The 17,021-nt window shown below is 43.2% G+C and overlaps 1 long non-coding RNA gene across 1 annotated transcript in view; it reads left to right on the top strand.

Moving 5' to 3' along the window:
• Positions 1–1,264: 1,264 nt before the first annotated feature.
• LOC112261037 overlaps positions 1,265–17,021 on the top strand; it is a 58,583-nt gene continuing 42,826 nt past the window's right edge. Inside the window, exons 1-3 of the long non-coding RNA XR_006084276.1 lie at positions 1,265–1,337; positions 3,488–3,633; positions 3,751–3,788. This is a non-coding gene — a long non-coding RNA (uncharacterized LOC112261037). The remainder of the gene's footprint in view (positions 1,338–3,487; positions 3,634–3,750; positions 3,789–17,021) is intronic.

The following is a 17,021-nucleotide window of genomic DNA, read 5'->3' as shown; positions in this document are numbered from 1 at the left end:
GGCGGTGTGTGTGTGTGTGTATTACTAGTTGTTGGGGTGCTCATAGCAACATGCCATTCAAATTCAAATAGGCTTCTTCTAAGTTGTTCTGAGGCAGTGTTGTGTTGGAAAGCGTTGCCTCAGGTTGAAACAATATGCTAGTTGAAAGATAAGGAAATTATCTTCAATTGTGATGGAAACACTAATAATGTATAGGGCCTAAATAATGCATTACACTTTCTGAAGAGGGTTTGTGTTGGATCTCAGAGGGTCAATAGGAAACAATACATCAAAAAAAATCACCTTCAACTAGTCTAGTCATTTCACATATCTGATATTTCTAGGAGGCATTCGCTGTTTGTAGCAAACATTTCCCATCTGCTTAATCCATTTAACGGTGTAAAACGAGCCCACTAACATTCCTAGATAAATGTATTGGAAAGTAAACTAATGTCGTTGTCCACCGTGGTGAAATGGCCTATTATCCAAAGGAAATCACTATTGTAAAAACATCACTATATAAAATATAATTGTATATCTTCGAGTGGCTCTCATGGATTTACCATAAATATGTCCAGTTTAAACTATAGAAGAAATGACTGAGCAAACACTCAACGGAAAAATCTGGGTCTAATGGAATTTCGGCAAGTCACACAGTGTGTGTTTGCCAGTGAGTACTGAGGCGGGGCAGTTTAGGTCCAAGACTGGTTCCCCGAAAATGAACCTGCATGAAAGAGAGGGTAAGAAAGAGGGAGGAGGAAGAGAAGAGCATTTACATCAGAGAAGGGGGCTGCGTTTCAATGGATTAAGAACTGCGCAATTTCCTAATAGCCATCGCTGGGATCCTGGTGTCCTCCTAAAATAAAGAACGCGTATTTAGATTGAGCATGCTTGTGGCAAACCTGTGCGCGGTGCACGCAGCTACGACGTATGTGGATTGGCGATTTTGAAAAGGGGTGTTCAGTTCTTAGTTCTGAGAGGGCTGTACACTCATTTTGGAGGACGATATGACTGTGCAAGATATATAATTACTGGTCGGGTTTTCGAATATGTAACAAGAAGAGTCTGATCGTAATGCCAGGCCAGTGGGTGATTCTCTAAACGCTCTAATCTCTCCCAAGCAAGGATTTCATTATGTATCTGCGTGTAGTTTCGCCAAACCGATATTTTCAAATGCATTATGGATTTATGGAACATTATTCACCTATTACTTAATTTTGTGAACGTTTTCGGAGGGCTGCGTGGCTGAACTAAAGACATTTGGGGCAAAGCAGCTACGTAGCCGTTTTTATGTTACAGTATTTTAACAATGAGAGCAGCAACGGCACCTCCCATGAGAAATCTGCATGCACAAACAGGTAATTAGGCTACGTTGTTGCAACCCTCTATTACACACGCTGCTACAATGTAACAAGGTATATGAGAAGTTTCCTATTGGTAGCCTTCAGCCAGACGCATCTATAGGGAAAGTAGCAAACGCATTTGCATGCTTTACTTCTGCCCACTGTATTTATCTTTTTACAATTAGTAATATTGAAAGGGTTTGCTCCTGATGAGGTCGAATGGGTTTACGGGAACCTAGTGGGAGTTGAGATGTGACGGGAATGCCTTCATTTGATGTGCTGCTTGATTGAGGGTTCTCCTTCTAAAACGTTATAAAAATCTTCAAGTCGCACTAAGTTGTATGTTCATCAGTAGTGCCAGGGTCAAAAATGTCGCGTCTGTGCTATTATATTAATCAATGGTTAAGTACCCGTGGCCATTGAATGAAATCTGGGCCTTCTAGTGTTCGGGGAAGGAGTGTCGCATTTTCTTTCTGAAATGTCATGTGGTGAAGTTGTGGCGGTTCCGTAGAATTTCCAGGAAAGGCGTTTGAATTGTTTTCCATAGAGAAAGATAGAGGACTGATCTTTGTATATGTGCCATTATAATGTCTGTGACAGCATAGCCAGCGTCATCTCCATTTTAAAGTAATCAATTTGCTTCTTCCTCATTGGCTGGTTGCTCCAAACTAATAAGTAAAAATCTACGTTATCTGGGAGGGCATAAAGCAACAATGCTCCCAGCGCATAGAAATCCCAACCAAGTTGACTACTTTAAAATGGTGAAAGCCCTCAATTGCAAGAGGTATATTATACGTGATGAGTCCTCTATCTATCTCTATGATTTTTTTAATGTAATTTTTTTCTCCTTTCGCTTTCTCTGCTGGTCCATTTTGGTAACCACTGTTTTATCCCCACTAGAGGACGCCACAGGTCTATATATTGTTTTATTTGTATTTTACTTTTATTTAAGGATGCAAGTCAGTTAAGAACAAATTCTTATTTACAATGACAGCCTGGGCCAATTGTGTTCCTACCTTTGGGACGCCCAATCACGGCCGATTGTGATACAGCCTGGAATTGAACCAGGGTCTGTGGTGACGCCTCTAGCACTGAGATGCAGTGCCTTAGACCACTGCACCACTCTGGAGCAAAGATGGACTAAAATGTAGCCCCATCTTTTCGGGAGTGAAGTTGACAATCAGAGTTCACATTTTTAAAGTTTTATCTTGACAAGGTTATGTGAAGGAAGGGTAAGTTAGGCTTGACCTTAATTGGGGAAAACTCCACCCGAAGTGTGTATTTGAAGTTAAAAAGTTTTGAAACTGCAGTAAATGTGCAGCAACTGCGGTCGACGGTGGCATTTTGGATGCAGTAATTGCAGAAGGATTGCAGTGTACTGCAGTTACACTGCAAAATTACTGCAGTAAAAAAAAAAAAGTTATTTTGGATGCATATGCAGTTCACGATCACACCGACGGAGCTATTGCATTTTGGTACCCCAGAAGTGCATTCATTTCCAACGGAACGCTGCGTTTGCCTTGCGGCGTTGCGTTGCAGAGGCTGTTGCAGTGCGTTCTGTGCTGTACACACGTTGGATACGTTGGAACCTATGCCTCAAACTATATGTGTAAGACGGCTTGACAGAAATGGTAGCGGGAGGGGAACGTTTAACTTTAGTTGCAGACACATCCAGATGATACTGTGTTCCGTTTTGCACATCATGTGTTATACTGCAGTCTGACTGCAATCTTTTTTTCATTCGGGGACAGATTGACACTTTACTCATTGAGTAATGAGTACCCCGGGAGTGAATTGTTCTCAGGTTATAACTACATGTATCGTGCAACAACAACAACAACAACAACAACAACAAATGTGTGTGAAAACATGGATCAAACTATTGCAGGCAAAAGTCTAGTCGGGGAACAAATGTCAAAATGCAATACAATTTGAAATCCCCTAGAGGCTGACACACGCTCAAACCAAGCACGGTGTCGTAACATGTTCAGGATGAGCACGTTAAATCTATAACAACAACTGAACGTGATACCTATTAACCCCAATGGTCTCGTAAGCTCCAGGATTGCTCCTCAGACAGACTACGTGAGTCCTGGCTTGTCGCGCCAGGCCTCTAGGCTCTTCTGCCGTAATGTCAGTCCATTAACATGCTTCTGTATTCACAGCATGGAGACCTACCATGGCACAGCCTCGGTATGCTGCCAGCCTGGTGTCACCTGAACAGACATTAGAGATGTGAACCTGCCGTTGGCATCATGGTCAGGGCTTTGCAGCAACAGCGGGGAGCCATTCAAAATGGAGTGTGGGAAAGGTTAGTGTGGAATCCTGCCTTGTGATATCATGCTTTTACATATGATAAAGGAGCACTTTGATTTGAGAGCGGTACTTCATTGCATTGACAGAAAGCTTTCACGTTGCCCTCCTGCAGGGCGGCAGTCTGGTCGGCGGGAGCGTGCAGTTGTCCAGGTAAGGATGTGTGTCTGTGTGGATGTCTATGCATTTATACATACAGTATGCTGGTGCTGTGCATCTGTGCTTGTGTTTGCCGGTGTGTTTGTGTGTGTGTTTGTGTCTGTGTGTTTGTATGTGCCTGTCTCTGTGTTTTGCGTTTGATTGCACAGCTCCAGTGGTGAGGTCCCTAGCTCTCTCCCTTCACTGTCTGTCTGTCACTGAGAGGGTCACAGCTCCAGTGGTGAGGTCCCTAGCTCTCTCCCTTCCCTGTCTGTCTGTCACTGAGAGGATCACAGCTCCAGTGGTGAGGTCCCTAGCTCTCTCCCTTCACTGTCTGTCTGTCACTGAGAGGGTCACAGCTCCAGTGGTGAGGTACCTAGCTCTCTCCCTTCCCTGTCTGTCTGTCACTGAGAGGATCACAGCTCCAGTGGTGAGGTCCCTAGCTCTCTCCCTTCCTGTCTGTCTGTCACTGAGAGGGTCACAGCTCCAGTGGTGAGGTCCTAGCTCTCTCCCTTCCCTGTCTGTCTGTCACTGAGAGGATCACAGCTCCAGTGGTGAGGTCCCTAGCTCTCTCCCTTCCCTGTCTGTCTGTCACTGAGAGGATCACAGCTCCAGTGGTGAGGTCCCTAGCTCTCTCCCTTCACTGTCTGTCTGTCACTGAGAGGATCACAGCTCGATGGTTTAATGGCCGGAAATGTTTAAGAGGGATGATGGATGGAAGAAAGAGAAGAGAGAGAGAGAGCTACAATGTGTTTTCTGGCCTCTCCTCCCTCGTTCACAGCTGTTGTTCTCTGCTGTGACTGGGCGTTGTGGTCTTGTGTGTTCTGGTTTTGGCTCGCTCCCACTGTAACAATTTTGTAAATGTCTTAAATATCTCTTGACGCCTTCAAAGGGAATCCAGTTGTGTGTAGTCTCTCTCTCTCGCTCTCTCTCTCTCTCGGTCGCCCCCCCCCCTCTCTCTCTCGGTCACTCTCTATCCCTCCCTCTCTCTCTCTCTCTCTCTCTCTCTATATATATATATATATATATATATAACATATATAGAGAGAGAGAGAGAGAGAGAGAGAGAGAGAGAGAGAGAGAGAGAGAGAGAGAGAGAGAGGTATGGGGAGAGAGTCATGTCCATAGTGAGAAGTGTTGGAGAGAGAGAGATGATACAGAAAGTGTTATTGATGTCTTGCTGTAGATATACAAACCCACCCCTGTCCCCCCTCTCGCCAGGACACCACAGAGTCACACCTGGGTCTCTCAGTCATTCAGCCTCTCTCAGCTTTATTACATTACCACTGGCCATGAGTCTGATCCAGCGCACACTGCCTGCCTGCCAAACAAGGTATGGGGGTAGAGTCATGTCCATAGTGAGAAGTGTTGGAGTGATGATACAGAAAGTGTTATTGATGTCTTGCTGTATTGTTGTTGAATATCTCACTTTCCTTTTCCTTGTTACTGTTTCCTGGCACTGTAATAGTTTGATGAAATACTAAATGATACCAATAGATTCGCTATTAGTGTGTGTGTGTGTGTGTGTGTGTGTGTGTGTGTGTGTGTGTGTGTGTGTGTGTGTGTGTGTGTGTGTGTGAATGTTACAGGCCTGTTTCTGGTAAATCCAGACCATCTACCATCAGAGAGCTGAGTGCTGGCATCAATCACCATGACAACCCTGTCCATCAACAACTATCACAGACACACAGACTGCAGAGACTGTCTGTCTCAGACGTCTGCATAGAGTCACCTTCACTCTCTCTCCTCTGTCTTCTTCTTCTCTGTCCTATTTTACCAGCCTTCCTCTTGCTCTTTGTTTGAATGACTGTGGATAATGTAGGACCATGAATCCTTAACCAGACTGGAGGATACAGACAGAGAGAGACAGATAGAGAGAGCTCTCGCACACCTCTTCGTGGAGAGAGGGAACAGAGCGTCACACTGAGTGAGGAGTGGAAGGAGAGAGGGCAACAGAGAAGGAGATGACTTCATCCACTGTGCCCACTTGCTGAAGACATGGGCACGCCACGGGTGATGGGATCAGCTACATTAATGAGAGACAGTAAAGAGAGAGAGGGAGTAAAGAGAGAGAGAGTAAAGAAAGAAAATGAAAAAACAGGGAGAGAGGAGTATACATATATCTGCTCGGTGATTGGCACGGTGGCATAACTTTTAGCGACATCCTCCCTGGCACCCCTGTGCCTCACTCTGAAACATTCAGACCTATTTTTACACCAACTGTTACTTCAGTTTAAACATGGTGTGTGTGTGTGTGTGTTTGTGCACTTGTGTGCACCTGTGTGGTGTTGTGAGAGGTCCCTGGTAAGATCCGAGATGGTGTCAGATAAGTGTGTGTCTTCCTGTGTGGTGGTGTGTGTAGAGAGAGGTGGGGCAAGAGAGGAGAAGAGGACACAGGTGTGTCAACACTACAACTCTATAGGGGGCTAGTGAGGGGTGAAAAGTGGCAGAAGCTGATTAGTTAGTTAGTTACATGTCTTGGTAAGAGATCGGGGTGTTGCTGAACAATGTTTTGTGTTCAGGGATAGAGATCTTCAAGGTGCTACACCAGGGTTTCTGTTGTGAAAATGTGGCGCTGGACATTTGACCGGCAGCATTTTAATTTAATTTACCGGACATTTGAGAAATGTACCAGGCCCATATGCATTGGGTGTGAAACCTGATTAGAGAGTCTAACTCAATGTGTTCAGATTGACATAAATCACATTTAGATTATGGTAATTCATCTTAACAGAATATGCATGTCGAGGATGCAAGGATATGTGTCCTGACCGCGCACTTTGAAGATAATAGAATAACTGTCCCCATTGACTTTTCCCTCAGCCAACAAGACCAGTAACGAGCAGCAAAATCACTAGCCATTGCATAGACTGAGCGTGAGTTTTCAAGTTTGGGGAAACAAATTTTCCCCATAAAAATGCACCTTTATAAGAAAACATTCCATGCATCATCGCATTTGCAGACTTATATAAGATAGCTTACTATTTGTGATGTGATCAGTAGACTGGCTAGTCATAATTTATGCTAATAATATGTTTAAATCACTGTTCACAAAAAATACTGTTCAATGCATGGCTGAGCGTGTATAGTGTAGAGGACTGGGCTATAGGCGTGGGAAAAGCACATTTCATGCAATTCTACCACACTTTAAATGACTGGAGACATTAGTGTTGTCCATATAATAGGCCTATGAGAAAGGGAGACACAAATAGAATATGACGTCCATCTAACGGAGGAAATTACTGTCCAAAAATTAACTTTTAAGTGGCACTGACCCAGCAATGACAAAAAGTGAATATACGCAGGGCGCAAGTTCACTGGGGATATGGCTGATGGTCTCTGCTGGTGCCAGTAAGGTAGGCTATAGGCCTTCTGTTGTTCGCTCAATTCATTTGAGGATTTTGATAACTAAATTGGAGTCTTTTAGAGTCTTAGAGTCTTTTCATTATCTACTCTTTACAGCAATAGCCATTTGCTCTCCAAGCGACGTTTTCCTGCGATAGAATGTAGAAATATTGCAATATGCCAGGCTGTCTTTCTACTTTTCACTGACAGTTGCAACTCAACAATAATCGATTTGGTATTTGCAGCGGGCGCTGCCCAATTTGCGCACGCTGCCTTTCATTCTGACTGTAGGCAATGCGATTTAAATCAATCCACAATTGATTTATTTTTAAGGGGAAGCTAACGAACCTCTGTGGCCAAGTCATGCTTTAGTAGCCTATTTGGAATGATTTGATTTATTTCTGTATAGACAGTGTAGGCTAATTAGGCTATCAATTTACTTAGTGAAAGTTTAGCTTCCCCTCGCCTTATGGATGTGTCGCCTATGAGCCTATGTCAATCTACTATCCCCCATAGTAGAAAAGGTTCCCTTTTTATATTGGTCTGCTTGTCGAGAAGGAAATAGCCCAAACGGACTCTGGGGCAGTTGTGGGAAGATCTATCCCAAATTCATACAACCAGTAGGCCTAAGCTACATAATAAAACGCTGCATTATGCAAATGAACCTATAGACCAATAAGCATGACCGGTCAAATGTACAGTATGTCCATCAACTGGTATTTCCATCAATGAATAGGCTAAAAATGTCACGCCCTGGTCTTAGTATTTTGTGTTTATATATTTATTTGGTCAGGCCAGGATGTGACATGGGGTTATTTTGTGTTGTGTTGTGGTATTGGGGGTTTTAGTAGGTATTGGGATTGTGGCTGAGTAGGGGTGTCTAGCATAATCTATGGCTGCCTGAGGTTCTCAATCAGAGTCAGGTGATTCTTGTTGTCTCTGATTGGGAACCATATTTAGGTAGCCTGGGTTTCACTGTGTGTTTGTGGGTGATTGTTCCTGTCTCTGTGTAGTGTTCACCAGATAGGCTGTAATTAGGTTTTCACGTTTCGTTTTTGTATTTATTTAGTTATTTCATGTATCGCTATTTTTTCATTAAAGAACATGAGTAACCACCACGCTGCATTTTGGTCCGACTCTCCTTCAACAGACGAACGCCGTTACAAAAAAGCATTTTTTCACAATGGGTTTTTTTCTCTCCGACAATTGGCTGGTGCCAATTTGATTTATCCTCGTTTCTACGTTTTTTAACATCCAAAAGCCAGCTATTACTGGCCAACGTAAACCCTGATACACACGCATAGAAACATGCTGTACTAATGAATATATAGTGTTACCTACTCAACACACATTCACACATAGGATGTTTTAGAATTTTTGCATTGTTTTTTCAGAAAATGTCCATAATATATCAGCAGTAATAGTGGAATAATAGTATTTCACAGTATTTCTTACCCATCAGTATTGTGATTTGGTGTGATATTCACCTATAGATTGTTACCGCCTGAGATACATCTGTTGTCAAAATGGGAAAGTTGTCTTGGGTCAAGCGGCCAATGTAGAAATCGCTCTGTCATTTCCTGTTGCAAATATTCTACACTGTTCACTCAATTTCAGTCTATGTAAGAAAACAAACACTGAATAGTGTAGGGAATCATTGTCCCCGAGCCACTGTCTGTTCACCCCGCTATCATCCAGAAGGTGAGGTCAGTACAGGTGCATCAAAGCAGGGACTGAGAGACTGGAAAAACAGCTTCTATCTCAAGGCCATCAGACTGTTAAACAGCCATCACTAACACAGAGAGGCTGCTGCCTACATACAGACTTGAAATCATTGTCCATTTTAATAAATGGATCACTAGTCACTTTAATAATGCCACTTTAATAATGTTTACATATCTTTCATTACTCATCTCATATGTATATACTGTATTTTATACCATCTATTGCATCTTGCCTATGCCACTCTGTCGTTGCTCATCCATATATTTATATGTATGTATTCTTACTCCATTCCTTTACTTAGATGTGTGTATTAGGTAGTTGTTGGGAAATTGTTAGATTACTTGTTAGATATTGCTGCACTGTCGGAAGTAGAAGCACAAGCATTTCGCTGCATCTGCTAACCATGTGTATGTGACCAATAAAATTAGATTTGATCAGATTGTTTGATTTAGAGAGAAATTATAACATGGAATGGGGGTGGTTGTGCTCAAATTGTCTGTCAGTATTTTAGTGAATGTTAATGGACATTTAATTCAGCTCAAGAACCCCAAATCCTGGAAAGTTTTATTTTCGGTCTTTCCCTTCTTTAAAAATCCACCCCAAAATCTCTGTTGTTCTCTTCTTCCCCCTCTCTCCTCCCAACTTGACCCTCTCTGTTCCCTTCCCCCTTTTTCCCTGGCTCCTGTTCTGGCTTTCTGATCTCATGTTACCCCCGTACACCCTCCTCTATACCCCGTTCCCCCTCCCTCCCCTTCCATTCCCCCAGGGCAGGCTTACAGCTTCCAGGGCTTTGTGCCGTCTCCCCCTCCTCCCCCCTGCCTTTGTGTGAAAGGGGCCAGAGAGGGGAAAAGAGGGAGTAGAGGAGGAGGAAGGGGAGGAGGTTTAAAGAAGGAGAGAAGATGGAGAGAGGTGAGGGCCCTATGGATACGATGTATAGGAAACAATAGACCCTGCATAATCTTATTACTATGAGCTGTGGTTATAGTCTGCAAATACAATCTGTTTCTATTCTGGATATTGTTATCGTAATATCATAAAATAACATATTTGTAAGCATACAAAATATTTTGTTTATATTTTGTCATTCCATCTAAATCACTGGCTACTTGAAAGTAAACAGTCTTGATAAATCTGTGTTGTAAGTATGCAATCTGTTTTCCAGCGACACACACATTGTAGAAGCCTTGTTGTCTGGTAATGATCTCACAAAATGGGGTCTATCCAAAGACACACACACACACAGTCACACACACATACAGAACTGACCCTGGACATGGTATGCTTGCTTACTTTATCGTGTTCCTCTTTTTATACCTCGTGTGCTGTTGTTCTACCTTGTTATTTCTAGTATTACATTGTTATTGATTACTGCATTGTTGGGTTTGGAGCTGGCAAGAAAGGCATTTCACTGTACTTGTGCACGGGACATTAAAAACTTAACTTGAAACACAAACTGACAGAAGTAGACATTAGCCAGATACCTGTTGAGTAGATCCATCACAGCCAATCTTCCCCTCACACAAACACAATACCCAGCCCCTGGCCCCCAGGGAGAGAGAACTCATTAACCCCCGGGCAGGTTCTAGGCAGTGGAGCGCTGCAGGCCGGAAGGTGTAGTTACAGGGTGTGGCCATAGGGGGTGATGTGGAGCATGGCCCTGTGGATGTCAGTCGACAGCCAAAGCCTACTAATCAGAGTCTTCGAGAGGCTCAGGTTTAATGAAGGGTTTGGGCTCAGTAGACAAAACATGGCCTCTGGGTGCTGAGTGAGTGAGAGATTATGTAATGCGGTATCAAGTTTACCTACCAGATTGGAAAAATGTGATGTGTTATTGTGTAGAAAGACATTACTTTGCAATTTAAATACTGGAAATGAATGAATTCAGTGTATTGGTAGCCCTTTACACTTGTACCTGTATCCGGGTTGAAAATGGCAGATTTGGGCACTGATAAGTGCCTAAATTGAAGCGTAGTGGCTGTACAGTAACATGCTATGCTATGCCGGCTCTGCGCTTCACAGAACTGACAGACATTCTGAACTTGAGCACCGTGCGCAACAGCAAGTTGCCCCCATCACTCCCGGTAATTGGCCAACTTTAGTAAATTGTTTGTTGTCTGAGTGCGGGAAATGCTGTAAATCAAGATGACTCGGTGTATTTTGAACAATGAGATGTTGTGGATTATAATAAATACCGCTTTGATGTCATACAAGCATCACATACACCCTCCAAATCATAAAACTCATGTCAGATACACTGTCAACGTTTATGATCACTATGTGGTTTTATTTTATCATTATTTATTTTTTACCCCATTTTCTCCCCAATTTGGTAGTTACTGTCTTGTCTCATTGCTGCAACTCCCGTATGGACTCGGGAGAGGCGAAGGTCGAGAGCCGTGCGTCCTTCGCACTGCTTCTTGACACATTGCACGCTTAACACGGACGCCAGCTGCACCAAAGTGTCGGAGGAAACACCGTACACCTGGCGACCATGTCAGCGTGCATTGCGCCCGGCCCGCCACAGGAGTCGCTAGAGCACGATGGGACAAGAACATCCCGGCCCGGCCAAACCCTCCTCCTCAAACCCTTCGCCAGTTGTGAGTCGCCAAACAGTTGTGAGTCGCCAAACCAGGATCTGTAGTAACGTAGCTAGCACTGCAACTCAGTGCCTTAAACCGCTCTGCCACTCGGGAGGCCCATGATCACAATGTTTGATGTACAGTTACAAGATGACATGTGGTCATACCCTGGGTTGTTCCGAATAGAAGGAGCCTGTGTTTGTTTATTGTGTTTGATTATTATTCATCAGCTGCCCCCACATCTGATTTCTCTCTTGACTCTTTTCCATGCGCACCAAAATTACAATGAATCTCTTTCTCTGAATTGCCCTGTGAAAGCTTAACACTGTAAGATCGTAGTTTGACAAATGAGCTAGTCGTGTTGGCAATAGCGTAAGCTTTCAAATCATGCCCACCTGACCCAGATTTGGATTTATAATGGACCGTTTTTGGATTGCGCAAACAACAACAGTATGTGTGTGATGGTGGGGATGCAGGGTTGTGTTCCAAACGAACAACTACAAGTGTGCTTGCTTTAAATCCTCAGCGGCACAGCTAGGAGAGAAACAATTAAAGTACCTAATAGCTGAATACTCTTCTTTGAGTCATGAAAGTGCTTTGAAATTGCTTAGGAAATGTGCACACTTTTGAGAGGTGTTCCCTTTCAATTGCTACCATGGTTGTGTAAATGCGTTTCATGTTTCTTCTGTAAGAAACATTTCAGTTTAGCCCTATCCATATAGGTCAAAGTGTAAAGGCTCGGACTCGGTTTACAAATGATGTTCAGAGGTGCTAAGTACTCTCAGCCAGCAAGCCCTATATGATAAGTAAGGGAACATTAAACCCTTTTGAACATTTAACCTGTCTTCCCTTCAGATTTAAAGTATTATTTACAGTTTTACTGCAAGAAATGAATTGAATGATGTTTGTTCTTCAAATAATGGATTTTATTAAAACGTATTTAATAAGGTATTTTATAAGGTTGAATAACACAAATAAAAGGGTTGTGTCAGTCTTGAGTATTATAGCGTTCTGATTTGACATTATTATCATTAGTTAGGGCCCTACAAAGTCAGTAAAATCCTTATTCCGTTTTGTTCTTTCTCAAATTCCGTTTTCTCTGTTTAGTTTTTCTCCGTTTCTGTTTTACCTATTTTTTTTCAGGTTTTCACTCTCAAAATCTAACTTTTTATCATTAGTTAGGGCCCTGGAAAACAGCAACATTGGCTGTCCACAACAATGCTTAAACCACATCAGGAGACCACTTTTGACGCCTGGGAAAAATCGGGAGAAAACTTTCAGGTTAGCATAGGCTACTTTCTTGTAGTTAACATTTAATTGAGAAGGTTTTTGGGAAAGCCTTTCCTTCTACTAGAAGCCTGTTTTCATTAGCATTATTGCTAACAGCTACACAAATGGCAGAAATCCATCTAGCACATTGGCATCAATGAAACAACAGAGCCCCATTCATTTTCAATGTGGGTGGGGGACCGTTGGGCGATGCGAGCATGAACAGGGCTGGACCAAAGTTTGGGAAAGATGAACTTTTGACGCATACCCTGCAACATCGCGTTGCTAGGGACCAAACGAAGCTCACTATAGTTTCCAGACCCGACTGGATTGGCTGTTGATACTATCTAGCCTGCTTGCTAGAACCAACATGAGGGTGAAGCTAGCATTGCTACCCGAATGTACAGTTCAAAAGTGGTAAACGCCCGCACCACACACACACAGACGGGCATTCTCGTTGCCCCTTCAGAAAGTTGCAGGAAATATGAATCAATTATGTATTCTGTTAATGTTTTATAATAAACTTTGGAAAATTAATACATTTTAATACATCTAGTTGATTCCCTACTAAGGTCAATACCTGTTTTTATATTGTTGAATACAGTTTTAATGCCTGGGTTCTGTGAGGGCCCTAGTTATCATATTTGGACCAGAATGAGTATTGTTCCTGCAGAGATGATTCACCATCTTCATCAAATATTTTCATAATTTATCTGCAGATAATCTCCAAAAAGCCTTCCAGAAGCCTATGCAAATTAGGGAGCCAAAAGAATGGCTCTCTCACCGAAGCGATTCGATGACTGAAGAGACAAGAGTCACTCACTTTGTTGTCACTGTCTGTGGTAAGCCCCAACATCCTCGGAAAGGAAACCTAGGACATCATTTGATTTACTTGTCCCAATGCAATACCATGGACATACACTGAATATGGCAAACATTAGGAACACCTTGATACACACGGGCTTCACTTGTAAACTGGGAGGTGCCGGATCAAAAAGTATAGAGCGACAAGAGGGTGACCAGGGGAATCACCTTGATAACAAAGCCTTGCATACATATAACCACACTGCAATAGGGCATAGAGCACCGGAGTACACCAGGCTATTCTGAATCATTTCATTTATGTCCGAAACAGACTGCGCTATAACTGTGACAAATGCATTTCAATGTATCAGGGGTACTGCAGCTCCTCCAGAGCCCTTGGCGCGGCTATGATTGTGTCAGGAAATACATGTGCAACGCTGGAGAGATGAGTCGCAGGCTCATGTCTATCAGAGCAGAGAGAGGGAGGGAGATCATAGAAAGTTCATCTCCTTCTAGTTCTGTGAGCGATGGCCACACAGCCATGGCCACACATTGGTCTCAAACATAAGTTACAGTGTTGCTCAAACCATAAGCCCAGGCCTGCCATTTTTTTTTTGGGGGGGTGTTAAAGAAAGGGCCACTCAAATTAATTTTGATTGCATTTATTTGTAAAAATTACAATTATTTTTCATGCCAAGAGAGGTACCGGTTCCGGAACGAAACAGTCCACAACGGAACGGTAAAGGATCCTGTTCCGGCTCAAATGAAGCACTGCACACCGGAAACTGTTGAGTGTGAAATACCCAGCAGCGTTGCAGTTCTTGACTCAAACCGATGCGCCTGGCACTTACTACCATACCCCGTTGAAAGACACTTACATCTTTTGTCTTGTCCATTCACCCTCTGAATGGTACATATACACAATCCATGTCTCAATTGTCTCAAGGCTTAAAACTCCTTCTTTAACCTGTCTCCTCCCCTTCATCTATACTGATTGAACTGGATTTAACAAGTGACATCAATAAGGGATCATAGTTTTCACCTGGATTCACCTGGTCAGTCTGTCATGGAAAGAGCAGGTGTTCTTAATGTTTTGTGCACTCAGTGTATCACCAGGCTGCATGATTTATGAATGGCAAAGGGATATAGGGGATTGACTTTATTCAGTCAGTTCGACACCTTTTATAAACAAGTTGTCATTCAATGCACAGTAAATAGCCAACTATGCTCCACAACTGCGTGGCTGGCTATGTGAAACACGTCAAATAAAGTCAATGAATGTGTCAGAAAGCCTAATTATTGTTAAGTCATGGATTTCATCTCATCTTTGCCACTTACATTACATGGGATGAGCAAATTCATGAGCATCATGCTCTTACCCTCCTCTGTGTAAAGAGATTCGACTGCCAAAAAAAGCAATTTTTTTCAGACATTTGGAACAACACAAATAAATAATCATAACATTTAAAACGAAATAAACATAAAAATATATACAAAAACAATACTCAGAAGTATTTTTTTTAAGTAACAAAGACGAATATATATATATTTTTGTTAATTTGGCACTTTGGCATTAATATATTACACATCCCCCAACACTGTTGACCAAGAGTCAAGACTACATTACCCATCCCCCAACACTGTTGACCAAGAGTCAAGACTACATTACCCATCCCCCAACACTGTTGACCAAGAGTCAAGACTACATTACCCATCCCCCAACACTGTTGACCAAGAGTCAAGACTACATTACCCATCTCCCAACACTGTTGACCAAGAGTCAAGACTACATTACCCATCCCCCAACACTGTTGACCACGAGTCAAGACTACATTACACATCCCTCAACACTGTTGACCACGAGTCAAGACTACATTACCCTTCCCCCAACACTGTTGACCAAGAGTCAAGACTACATTACCCTTCCCCCAACACTGTTGACCAAGAATCAAGACTAAACCAATCCACCTTGGTGGTGTGTAGACTGGTTTATATTATTCTTTACGATTTCACACAAACCAGAAACAAATGCAACAATATTTCTGTGAAGCTATATATTCACAGTATTATGAATGAATTGTGGTTTATTTGGTAGCATTTCGTAGTGTGACTGATTTTACTAATTGCATTAGTACTGTACAAAGTTAGAGGTGCGCTATTTGATAGATTCCCCCTACCTCGGGCTTCCAGTGGGGACACCTGAAGTCAACCTACCTGGGAAGACCTTCCCAGGCAGTAGCCTGCCTAGCTCACAAACTAGAATAGGGCGCCCACTCCAACAAGGTTAATTGACCCACAGTCCCACACGGTGACATGATATCATTGACGTGACATGCAAATGAGCGATAGAAAACCTATACCTAAATCCACCACTGAGCCTATCCTATCAATAGATCTCTAGAAGATACACATCTTTCATGCTAGCGGGAGAGGGCCCCACGGACTAGCGAATTTAAAATGTTTAAATGAAAAGCAGCCTAGTTAATATGAAGTGGAAAAAGTGTGTCTGTAACCGGCTGTTAGGCGACGGCCGGCGCTCCCCTGAGGTCTTCACCTGACAGGTGAAGCTGCTTCCAGTTTACACACACACCCGTGCAGAGACTGTGCCAAAGTGATACTCTGAACAGTAAACACACATACACTTATTCTCACAGAACACAAAACACACACTTGCTCTTCAAATCTTCAGGATACAGGACATGGTGTGTATTAACACTGAAAGACTCCTGGTGTGTGTGTGTGTGTGCGTGTGCGTGCGTGCGTGTGTTTGTGCGTGCGTGTGTTTGTGCGTGCGTTTGTGTGTGCGTGCGTGTGTGTGTGTGCGTGCGTTTGTGCGTGCGTGCGTGTGTTTGTGCGTGCGTGTGTTTGTGCGTGCGTGTGTTTGTGCGTGCGTTTGTGTGTGTGTGTGTGTGTGTGTGCGCGTGTGTTTGTGCGTGTGTGTGTGTGCGTGCGTGTGTTTGTGCGTGCGTGTGTTTGTGCGTGCGTTTGTGTGTGCATGCGTGTGTGTGTGTGCGTGCGTGTGTTTGTGCGTGCGTGTGTGTGTGTGTGTGTGCAATCACGCGTCCTCTCCGTTGTTGTGTCTATTCCTGGAAAGCCAGCTGCCACTCATGTTACCACAGCTAACTCAATTAGGAAAGCTTCTGCTGCTGCTGAGCCCTCAGAGGGAGCCCAGCCTAAACATACACACACACACGCCAGCACACACACACATACTGTAAGGACACCAGCAGAGAGAGAAAGTACGGACAAAGACCACGAAAGACCACAGTAAAGAGTGTTGTCGAGAAGTAGAGGAGATAAATGTAATCAGTTTATGAATTCAGTTCAGTATGATACAATCCCAATAGAAGACTACCGCCGACTACGACATATCAACGATGCCATAGACCGAGAATCAATACATACGTTGGAATATATTACTGGCATACGTGCACAATAGTGCTAGTAGTCATTCAACCCAGCCTGGGTACCAGTCTGTTTCTGCTAACGTTCCACTACTTTTACTCTGTACGTATGTTTGGCATAT

The sequence above is a fragment of the Oncorhynchus tshawytscha genome, linkage group LG10 (genome assembly GCF_018296145.1).
Source record: "Oncorhynchus tshawytscha isolate Ot180627B linkage group LG10, Otsh_v2.0, whole genome shotgun sequence".
In the NCBI taxonomy this organism is placed as follows: Eukaryota; Metazoa; Chordata; class Actinopteri; order Salmoniformes; family Salmonidae; genus Oncorhynchus; species Oncorhynchus tshawytscha.
The sequence above is the reverse complement of the archived record's forward strand: the minus strand, read 5'-3'. Positions and strand labels throughout refer to the sequence as shown.